We start from the raw sequence: 13,343 nt of genomic DNA on the forward strand, positions 1-13,343 counted from the left end.
TACATTACACCCTACATTGCACATACATTAGACTCTACATTACACCCTACATTACACCTACATTACACCCTACTTTACACCTACATAACACCCTACATTGCACTTACATTACACCCTACATTACACCTACATTACACCCTACATTACACCCACATTACACCTACATTACACCCTACATTACACCCTATATTACACCTACATTACACCCTACATTGCACCTACATTACACCCTACATTACACCCTACATTGCACCTACATTATACCATACATTACATCCTACATTGCACCTACATTACACCCGACATTACACCCTACATTATAACCTATATTACACCCACATTACCCCATACATTACACCCTACATTACACCTACATTACACCCTACATTACACCCTACATTACACCTACATTACACCCTACATTACACCTACATTACACCTACATTACACCTACATTACACCCTACATAACACCCTATATTACACGTAGATTACACCCTACATTACACCTACATTACAGCCTACGTTACACCTACATTACACCCTACATTACACCCACATTACACCTTACATTACACCCTACATTACACTTACATTACACCCTACATTACACCCACATTACACCTTCCATTACACCCACATTACACCTACATTACACCCTACATTACACCATACATTACACCCTACATTACACCCTACATTACACCCTACATTACACCCTACATTACACCTACATTACACCCTACATTACACCCACATTACACCCTACATTACACCCTATATTACACCAACATTACACCCTACATTACACCCACATTACACCCTACATAACAACCTACATTACACCCTACATTACACCCACATTACACCCTACATAACAACCTACATTACACCCTACATTGCACCTACATTACACCCTACATTACACCCTACATTACACCTATATTATACCCTACATTACACCCACATTACACCTTACATTACACCCTACATTACACCCTACATTACACCCACATTACACCTACATTACACCCTACATTACACCATACATTACACCTTACATTACACCGTACAATACACCTACATTAGACCCTACATTACACCTACATTACACCTACATTACACCCTACATTACACCCACATTACACCGTACAATACACCTACATTAGACCCTACATTACACCTACATTACACCCTACATTACACCCAACATTACACCCACATTAACCCTTACATTACACCCTACATTACGCTTACATTACACCCTACATTGCACATACATTACACTCTACATTACACCCTACATTACACCTACATTACACCCACATTACACCCTACATTACATCCTACATTGCACCTACATTACACCCGACATTACACCTACATTACACCTTACATTACACCCTACATTACACCTACATTACACCCTACATTACATCCTACATTGCACCTACATTACACCCGACATTACACCCTACATTACACCTTACATTACACCCTACATTACACCTATATTACACCTTACATTACATCCTACATTACACCTTACATTACACCCTACATTACACCTACATTACACCTTACATTACATCCTACATTACACCTTACATTACACCCTACATTGAACTTACATTACACCTTACATTACACCTACATTACACCCTACGTTACACCTACATTACACCCTATATTACACCCACATTACACCTTACATTACACCCTACATTACACTTACATTACACCCTAAATTACACCTACATTACACATTCTATTACACCCTATATTACACCTACATTACACCCTACATTACACCCTACTTTACACCTACATAACACCCTACATTGCACTTACATTACATCCTACATTACACCATAGATTACACCCTACATTGCACCTACATTACACTTACATTACACCCTACATTACACCTATATTACACCCTACATTACACCCTACATTGCACCTATATTACACCTACATTACACCCTACACTACACCTACATTACACCTACATTACATCCACATTACACCTACATTACACCCTACATAACACCATACATTACACCTTACATTACACCGTACAATACACCTACATTACACCCTACATTACACCTACATTACACCCTACATTACACCCAACATTACACCCACATTAACCCTTACATTACACCCTACATTACGCTTACATTACACCCTACATTACACCCTACATTGCACATACATTACACTCTACATTACACCCTACATTGCACATACATTACACCTACATTACACCTACATTACACCTACATTACACCCTACATTACACCCACATTACACCCACATTACACCCTACATTACACCTACATTACACCTACATTACACCCACATTACACCCTACATTACACCTACATTACACCTACATTACACCCTACATTACATCTACATTACACCGTACATTACACCCACATTACACCTTACATTACAGCCTACATTAAACTTACATTACTCCCTACATTACACCCTACATTGCACCTACATTACACCTACATTACACCTACATTACACCTACATTACACGCACATAACACCCACATTACACCCTACATTAGACCTTACATTACACCCTACATTATACATTACACCCACATTACACTCTATATTACACCCTACATTACACCTACATTACACCCAGATTACACCCTACATTACACCTATATTACAACTATATTACACCCTACAATACGCCTACATTACACCTACATTACACCCTACATTACACCCTACATTACACCTACATTACCTCCTACATTACACCCTAAATTACACCCATATTACACCCTACATTATAACTAGATTACACCCTACATTACACCTACATTACACCCTACATTATACCTACATTACACCCTACATTACACCTACATTACACGCTACATTACCCCTACATTACACCCACATTACACCCACATTACACCTACATTACACCTACATTACACCATACTTTACACCTACAATACACCATTCATTCCACCATACTTTACACCCTACATTCCACCCTACATTACACCTACATTACACCTACATTATACCCTACATTACACCCTACATTACACCTACATTACACCCTACATTACACCCTATATTACACCTACATTACACCCTACATTACACCCTACATTACACCCTACATTGCACCCTACATTACACCCTACATTACACCTTACATTACACCCTACATTACACCCTACATTACACCCTACATTACACCTACATTACACCCTACATTACACCTACATTACACCCTACATTACACCCTACATTCCACCCTACAATACACCTACATTACACCCACATAACACCCACATTACACCCTACATTAGACCTTACATTACACCCTACATTACACATTACACCCACATTACACTCTTTATTACACCCTACATTACACCTACATTACACCCAGATTACACCCTACATTACACCTATATTACACCTATATTACACCCTACATTACACCTACATTACACCCTACATTACACCCTATATTACACGCTACATTACACCTACATTACACCCTACATTACACCTATATTACACCCTACATTACACCTACATTACACCCAGATTACACCCTATATTACACGCTACATTACACCTACATTACACCCTACATTACACCTACATTACACCATTATTACACCCTACATTACACCTACATTAAACCTACATTACACCCTACACTACACCTACATTACACCTACATTACACTCTACATTACACCTTACATTACACCTACATTACACTCTACATTACACCTTACATTACACCTTACATTACACCCTACATTACACCCTACATTACACCCTACATTACACCTACATTAGACCCTACATTGCACCTACATTACACCCTACATTACACCCTACATTACACCTACATTACCTCCTACATTACACCCTAAATTACACCCATATTACACCCTACATTATAACTAGATTGCACCCTATATTACACCTACATTACACCCTACATTATACCTACATTACACCCTACATTACACCTACATTACACCTACATTACACCCTACATTACACCTACATTACACCTACATTACACCCACATTACACCCTACATTACACCTACATTACACCATACTTTACACCTACAGTACACCATACATTCCACCATTCTTTACACCCTACATTACACCTACATTACACCCTACATTACACCCTACATTACACCTACATTACACCTACATTACACCCACATTACACCCACATTACACCCACATTACACCCTACATTACACCTACATTACACCATACTTTACACCTACAGTACACCATACATTCCACCATTCTTTACACCCTACATTACACCTACATTACATCCTTCATTACACCCTACATTACACCTACATTACACCCACATTACACCTACATTATACCCTACATTACACCCTACATTACACCAACATTGCACCCTACATTACACCCTAAATTACACCTACATTACACCCTACATTACACCCTACCTTACACCCTACATTACACCTACATTACACCATACATTACACCTACGTTACACCTACTTTACACCCTACATTACACCTACATTACACCCTATATTACACCTACATTACACCCTACATTACACCCTACATTACACCCTACATTACACCTACATTACATTACACCTACATATAATGTAGGTGTAATGTAGCTACCTGGTCTGTCGCTCCGCACGAAGCTTCAGGTCATCTCGGCCACGGTCATTCCCTCACTTCTGTACGCTTGCGAAATGTGCACCCCCCTAATGGAACATCTTCGCCGGTTAGAAACATTTAGGCTAGCCTGCCTACGATCCATCTTGGGTTTAACCAGGCTGGATTGAGTGAGGTGCTCACAAATTCTTGAAAGATCTGGGCAAGGTCCCATCGGTGAGCTCCTCCGGCAGGCAAGTCTGCGTTGTCTGGGTCATGTAGCCTGCATGCCCAGCCACCGCATGCCGAAACAGCTTTTGTTACACCTACATTACACCCTACATTACATCTACATTACACCGTACATTACACCCACATTACACCTTACATTACACCCTACATTACACTTACATTACACCCTACATTACACCCTACATTGCACCTACATTACATCTACATTACACCTACATTACACCCTACATTCCACCTATATTACACCCTACATAACACTTTACCTTACACCCTACATTACACCTACATTACACCCTACATTACACCTACATTACACCGTACATTACACCTACATTACACCCTACATTCCACCTATATTACACCCTACATTACACCCTACATTACACCCTACCTTACACCCTACATTACACCTACATTACTCCCTACATTACACCTACATTACACCCTACATTACACCCTACATTACACCCTACCTTACACCCTACATTGCACCTACATTACACCTACATTACACCCTACATTACACCTACATTACACCTATATTACACCCTACATTACACCCTACATTACACCCTACCTTACACCCTACATTACACCTACATTACACCATACATTACTCCTTACATTACACCCTACATTACACCTACATTACACCCTACATTACACCCTACATTACACCCACATTACACCCTACATTACACCTACATTACACCTACATTACACCCTACATTACACACTACACTACACCTACATTACACCCTACATTACACCCACATTACACCTACATTACAACAACCGCCATTTGCCACTAAGTGAAGGTGACGTCACCACGACGCTTGTGCCAGGCCATGTGCACCCTGAGGCCACGTGAAGTGTCGAACGCCCGCGGGCAGGACGTCACGGGGCAGACCCAGGTGACACGGGTCGACTGACTGAGATGACTGGCTGGTGCACCACCTGTGCCCCCTACTGTGCCAACCTGCTGTGCTTTAGCCACCCGGCGCTCCGCTCGTTGTTGTGAGCGTCGCTCCTCCGCCCTCCGTTGTTGTTGGAGGGCGACTTCCTCCAACTCCCCAATATCGTCCTTCACGAGCCTCCTCCACAGAGGCCGATCTTGACACCACTGGTACCAGTCATCGGCAAGTCCACTCAGCTCCACGTCCTCCTGTACCACATCACTCCAACTCTTCTCTAGCCCGTGCCGCGCCCGTTTAGCCCCCTCGATCCGGCCGAACAAAAGCTGTTTCGGCATGCGGTGGCTGGGCATGCAGGCTACATGACCCAGACAACGCAGCCTTGCCTGCCAGAGGAGCTCACCGATGGGACCTTGCCCAGATCTTTCAAGAATTTGTGAGCACCTCGCTCAATCCAGCCTGGTTAAACCCAAGATGGATCGTAGGCAGGCTAGCCTAAATGTTTCTAACCGGCGAAGATGTTCCATTAGGGGGGTCCACATTTCGCAAGCGTACAGAAGTGAGGGAATGACCGTGGCCGAGAAGACCTGAAGCTTAGTGCGGAGCGACAGACCAGGTAGCTTCCACACAGCGTTACGCAACCGATGAAAAGATATTGCCACTCGACTGATTCGGAGCGAGACCTCTGCTGTTAAACTGGAGCCGGCCATAAGCACACTGCCCAAGTATGGGAACCTCTCCACTCTCTCCACAACTGCCCCATCACCGATTGGGAGTTGTGGGGGTGGAGTGTCCGATGGTACAAAATACCCAGGCAGGTGCTTAATATTGGTGGGGCTGATGGTAAGGCCCCATCTCTTAGTGGCACGCTCCAGTCCCAGCAGCAGCGTCTCCAACTCCTCTGAATGAGCAGGTATTACCAAATAATCGGCATACCTAACGTGGTTTAGCAATAGGAAGCCATCCCTTGACCGCACCCGGGCATCGATCAGCCTCCCATTATATCTGTACCATATGGAGATTCCCCCGGTACAGCTATTGAAGACTTCACGAATTACGTGGTAAAAATAGATGTTAAATAATGTGGGAGCCAGAGGACATCCCTGTCGCACCCCAAGGTGTACAGGGAATGGCTCTGACTCCCGGCCACGTAGTTTTACCCGGGCCCGCTCACCATCATGAAGGTCCTTAATGATCGTGAGCAGAGGGTCAGGTACTCCAAAAGCACGAAGAACAACCCAGAGCCCAGGCCTACTGATGGTATAATAGGCCTTGACCAGGTCAATAAAGCAGAGATGTAGGTCTTGCTGGAATTCCCTACACCTCTGCTGTAGCAGACGGACAGAAAATATGGCATCTGTGCAGGACCGCCCTTTCCTGAAACCATTACACCCACATTACACCTACATTACACCCACATTACACCTACATTATATTCCATTGGGGTGGGGGGGGGGGAAGCAAGTTTAGATGTTCGTTGTACTTTCGAGTTGTTCTCTGTGTAGTTCGGCACAATGTCCGAAGTTTCGCTGCACGTGCTCGCAGCTTGTTCGAAAACTGTTTTGGATCAGCTCACTTTCTGGCTCAATTTTATACGAATTTGTACGTCACGTAGCAGCTGTCTTCAATTCCTAAAGACGCTCCCACAGCAAGTGTAGCAAAACGTCAGACATGTACGTACGTATGTTGAACTGCTGTCGCACCATACGCAGATAATTGTGCTAATCGGAGGTGCTAACATCCTTCCGGTATTAGGAAGCCACTGGAGCTATGAACTTTTAAATATACATTCAACATTATTCTTTGAGAACTGCTTTTGTGTTTAGCTTATTGTTTTGCTCGCACCTCCGATTAGCACGGTTGGCTACGTACACAACACATACATCGGATGACAGCAACGACAGGACAACCCGGTAACACGACGGAGAGATAAAGTCCTCCTCCCAATCCCTCCACCCACCCGCACACTGGAATGTAGAATTTGCACAAAAACCGCGAACACCTACCTCGGGGGCAGTTGCAATATAGCAGGCACCTTTGCTGGTGCGTTCTCAAAATGAACAATATTCTAGGATATTCCTTTTTTCAAAACTCCACTCGTTGTCCGTCACGCCACTCTGGCCGAGGATAGCTTCTTTTGTGCTCCCTCTTTAGTCATTCAACCGGTCAGGGCAGGTTCATTTGCATTCGAATGGATACAACTAATGACATGTGGAACGGTGAGCCGTGATGGGAGATTGGGAGTTTAGAAAAGATTGCCTGTTAAAGTCTCCTACGAGCTGAGATTTTGCAACCACTTGAAGTAAAGTTCATATGAGCGTTAAACCATTATTCTTACTTTGTCTATGCTTCCCTACTCTGCTGGATAAATTATCAAGCATAATTATACGTAATAACCACAATATCTTTCTTGATATGTTTCAATTAAAACAAATCTTTTAATAGATTATTTTAAAATCTATGCGATGATAAGACCTTTTTCTGAGCAAAGATTTAAAATATTGTACCGTAGTCTGATAACCAATTACAAGTATTACATATTTTAAATAGTGCATTGTGCGCATGTTTATATACATTATAATATGCACCGTATAAAAATGGTATTTATTCTGTGCGTTGTTTCCAGAAACAGCAATATGGTATACATTAGTCTGTAAGTAAACTTCATATTTCATTTAAAGATCATAAACTTACCGGTCGTGTAAAACGCTGTCAGTCACGCACAACGCAACCAAAGGAAAAACAAATATAAAGATTATCGTTGGTACTTTAGCGAAGCGGAAAAACAAAAAATATGTATGGACAAACGTCTAATAGTCAATCAGTGGGGGGAGGTGAATCACTCCAGTGTCAAAAAAGGTGAGCGTCCTCAGCTTAAATAAAACACTCTGTGGGCGGAAAAATAATTGAGTGTAGAGATTGGTGGATCCTCTGGGGGTGTGTTTGCATGCCTGTGTGGGTGTGTTCGGTAAAAAGTGGCCAGTTTTTTTTTCTCTAGTTTTGAGGGCATAAACTCTCACGACTACTGTGGTTTTGAAACGCATGGAATAGCATAGTGTTATTTTGAACATTGAGTACTGCAAACTCTCCTCCTCTGTTGTGGAGTTAGCAGAGAGGTTGAAATGAGACTTTTATTGATGACAGTGTCGTAAACAAAGTCAACTACATAAATAAGGGCCCTGTAATACAAAACAAATGTCACATGAAGCAGGGGTTTAAATTGATCTGGGTATTTGTTCATGAGACCCCCAAAGCAAAAAATAACACCTTCATATTTTGGGATTATTTGGCAAAGCAGTTTGGTGGCCTCTCATAGGCTCCCAGCGATCTTTGGCTTCTATCGATCAATGGGAGGAATCCAGATGATGGGTGAACGGACATTCCTTGTTGTTTCAAAAGTGATGTATTTCAAAACGGGTGGAATGAATGATGTTAATGTAATGGGATAGATGTAATGGGTCTGGATGAACAAACAATAACTGTAGCAAGTCCAAAGTATCACAATTGATGTCTGGTTCTCATTGGGAGGCCCCATTCGACAATACATGGAGGGGGAATATTTTCTTTCGTATTTTTGTATCCGTATATATAACACCTTTAGAGACGGCGTTGCAAGCAAGTTGACTTAATTTTAACATGGGAAGATTATATGTATTTATCATACAGTACAACCAGGGCTGGAGTAATGCTGGATACGTAGGGGCTAAATCCTGGGGCCTGAGATTTTGAGGGACCCCCAAGATTAAATACTGCTTTACAATGGTTGAAACGCAATATTATATTAAACCCTATAGCTATTTTTTTTATAAAACCATAGCGACCCTATCAGTATGACTACCAGCTATGTGCAGACATTTAAGCATAGTTTTTGTTTCGTCTTGAATTTGATTTGGCTTTACAATTTCTCGATCACGTAAAAAAAACAACTAGAATTTAAATAACCAAGGTGACTAACTGTGGAGCATTTGGTATGGGGTGGTGCTGGTGGTGGTAAAACGGTCAGCGGGAGGAATTGAAGACCCAAAGAGAGGCCCCCCAAAGCAATAACAACCCTAGGCCCCCCTCCAAGTTAATCCGTCCGGAGTACAAAGTCACATATCCAACTTTCTTCGGAGTGCAGGATTGCTGCGTCATGCGCACGTCAATTCACAAGATGCAGCTTTGATCTAGCGTAAAATCTGATGAGTTCCTTTAGGCCTTCCCCTCTCATACACCCCCCTCTCCCCATTCATCCAGGCCCCTAATCATACAATTATGGTGCCACTCATCTCCCTAAACTGACCGGCCGGCCAACAACGAAGCTAAAACGGATTGGAATGGATTGTTCATCCAGCAGTGGATTAACCATGACTGAACTTGTACAAAGTGCACAGACAAATAAATGAATGTGGGACACACTGAAAGCCTACGCTTCCATTTGCATTATGATCAGTGAGTGCATCATAGACATATTTACATACACAGAACAAACGATGTGAATAAAATCAACCATAATCGAGTTGTTTTTGGGTTTAACCATACCTCACCACACGTCAGACTGTATGGGTGAATGTGGGTGGAGAGGGGCTAGGCCTGGTCCAGATATCACTCAGCGCTGATGACGTTAACCGTTGCTGGGAATCGTAACGCAGTGCAATAGCCACTGCACCACTGCCCCATTTATATTTAATGGTGTTGATTTAAGTACCCGCGAAGTAAACAATTCATATCATAAAAGGTGCCAGTTAGGGCTAAAGAATGCTTTTAGGTGTCGATATATCTCCACAGTGTGTGGTTGCGATTGTCGTTGACTCTGGCTGTGGTTCATGTAGCAATGCTGAGCTGGCTTATGGGCTGTCAGTAATCTGAGGTTTTATTAAACTTGGAAATGCAATCCATTGGCCAAGCTATCTTATTTATCTCCAGAATTTATAACTTGATAAGGAGGTTGATCACTTAAGTAATTAAAGTTTGCCAGTAATTTGCATGCAAAATCCATGTGTAGCACTTAAAAACTGTAGAGCTTATGTACAGTCATATCGCTGCACATGTAATTATTTATAAGATAGTAAGCTCGTGGACCTGGGTGTCGGTCATGCACACAAAGATAGACGTGGAAACTTCTTCAAGGTAGGTTCCATTTCATTCTCAAACTCCAAACCCGTACACAAAAAGCGTCGCACGAGGCCTCTAGCTCCACACGACGTGTGAAGTGTGCAGCGTGGACTACACTGCGTTGCATACATAACATACTGAGTATTAACCATCCATATAGACGATGGATATAATTAATTACACCCTGATGTGAATTCTTAAATGGGGAGGGGGCTTCACTCAGACTCCTACCTAACAACAACGACGACAACCGCCATTCGCCACTAAGTGGTGGTGAAGTCACCACGGGTGCTTGTGCCAGGCTATGTGCACTTTAAGGCCATGTGAAGTGTCAAACGCCCACTGACAGGGGGTCACAGCACAGACCCAGGTGCCATGGGTTGACTGACCGAGATGACTAGCAGATGCACCACCATGTGCTCCTTACTGTGCCAGCTTGCCAGGGTTTAGCCACCCGGCACTCCACTTATTGTTGTGTCACTCCTCTGCTCTCCGTTGTTGCTGGAGAGTGACTGCTTAGTAGCGTCTTTCACGAGCCTCCTCTAAAGAGGCCGATCTTGCCACTGCTGGTACCAGTCATTGGCAAGTCCACTTAGCTCCATATCCTCTTGTACAACACCATTCCATATCTTCTATAGACAGTGCCGAGCCCGTTTAGCCCTTTCTATTCGGCCGAACAAAAGTTATTTGGCCATGCGGTGGCTGGGCATGCAGGCTACATGACCCAGCGAATGCAGCTTTACCTGTCAGAGGAGCTCACCGATGGGAATGTGTCCAGATCTTTCAAGGATTTGTCAGCTTCTTACACAATCCAGCCTGGTTAAACCCTTGATGGATCATAGACAGGCCAGCCTGAATGTTCCTAACCAGCTAAGATGTTCCATTATGGGGGTCCACGTTTCGCATGCTTTGAGAAGGGTGGGGATAACTTTCGCTGTGAAGACCCGCAGCTTCATATGGAGCAACAGACCGGGTAGCTTCCACACAGCGTTATGCAACCAATGAAAAAAATAATGCCGCTCGACTGATTCGGAGTGAGACATCTTCTGTCTAACCAGAGCTGGTCATAAGCACCCTGCCCAGGTAAGGAAACCTCTCCACTCTCCCCACAACTACCCTGTCACCAATAGGGAGTTGAGGGCATGGAGTGTTTGATGACACAGAATACCCAGGCAGGTGCTTCGTTTTGGAGGGGCTGATGGTAAGGCCCCCCACCCTTTAGTAGCACGCTCCAGGTCAAGCAGCAGCACCTCCAACTCCTTCTTTGAGTGTGCAGCAATCAGCAGATAGTCAGTATACATAGCATGGTTGACCAATAGGGAGCCATCCCTTGACAACACCCGGGCATCGATCAGCCTCCCATTATATCTGTACCATATGGAGATTCCTCCGGTACAGCTATTGAAGGCTTCACGAACTACGTGGTCAAACAATATGTTAAATAATGTAGGCGCCAGAGGATATCCCTGTCGCACCCTAAGGTGAACAGGGACTGGATGTGACACCTGGCCACGAGGCTTTACCCAGGCCTGCCCACTATCATGAAGGCTGTAAATGATTGTGAGTATAGTCAAGGACTCCAAAAGCAGGAAGAACAATCCAGAGCCCTGGCCTATTGATGGTATTATAGGCCTTGACCAGGTCAATAAAGCAGAGATGAAGGTCCTGTTGGAATTCCCTATACCTCTGTTGTACAAGAAGGACAGAGATCGCCCTGACCTGAAATCACATTGGGGATATACAAGTCTCTCTTCAGTGTTCCTAGCAAGGCAATATTGAATAATCCTTGCCAGGATCTTTCCCGACACACTGAGGAGCGAAATGTCCCTGTAGTTGTTATAATTTTACGTGGTGTCCATTCTTAAACAGGGGGACCACCAGGGCATCCTTTAAATTTTTACGGAACTCGTCCAGTGTCACTTTTTCTCAGGCAGCTGGAACACCCCCTCCATCAGCTAGGGTATCTGGGGAGGTTTGGATCACGTGCCCAAAGCAGCCATTGCAGCTACATGAGCCACAGTCCTAAACCTCACCCATTTGCCCTCGGCATCAGGAGGAGGGACTATGCTAACCCCAGCTGCAAGTGATGATGCAATTATCACTTGCAACTGTCATCAGCTAGCTGAGACCAGGCCACTAAAATGAACATTCACCACTGAAGTGGAAGAATTGCAGGCGCATCTTACACATAACAAGCCGAAGCTCAGTGGGCAGATCAGCTCCACAGTAGGTCCTGGTGTCAAGGACATGGTCCCGCATATGCTGTTCTATCACTATATAGACCAGTAGATGGTATTGCTTGGATCCGGCATGCATTCATGATGTGTGGATGCACCGATGTCGAACAGCGTGTTGGTAATTACAAGACCATGGGCTGCACAGACGTCGAGCAGCCTCCT

At 43.6% G+C, this 13,343-nt stretch overlaps 1 protein-coding gene across 2 annotated transcripts in view; it reads right to left on the reverse strand.

Moving 5' to 3' along the window:
• Window positions 1-8,720, reverse strand: part of TAT (tyrosine aminotransferase) — a 44,480-nt gene extending 35,760 nt beyond the window's left edge. For both annotated transcript variants that reach the window (XM_076069603.1, XM_032960789.2), the window contains exon 1: window positions 8,545-8,720. The gene's annotated coding sequence lies outside the window, so the exon portion shown is untranslated. The remainder of the gene's footprint in view (window positions 1-8,544) is intronic.
• Window positions 8,721-13,343: the final 4,623 nt, after the last annotated feature.

This window comes from Petromyzon marinus, chromosome 25, assembly GCF_048934315.1.
Source record: "Petromyzon marinus isolate PM22_M1 ecotype Great Lakes invasive population chromosome 25, UKy_Petmar_22M1.pri1.0, whole genome shotgun sequence".
NCBI lineage: Eukaryota > Metazoa > Chordata > Hyperoartia > Petromyzontiformes > Petromyzontidae > Petromyzon > Petromyzon marinus.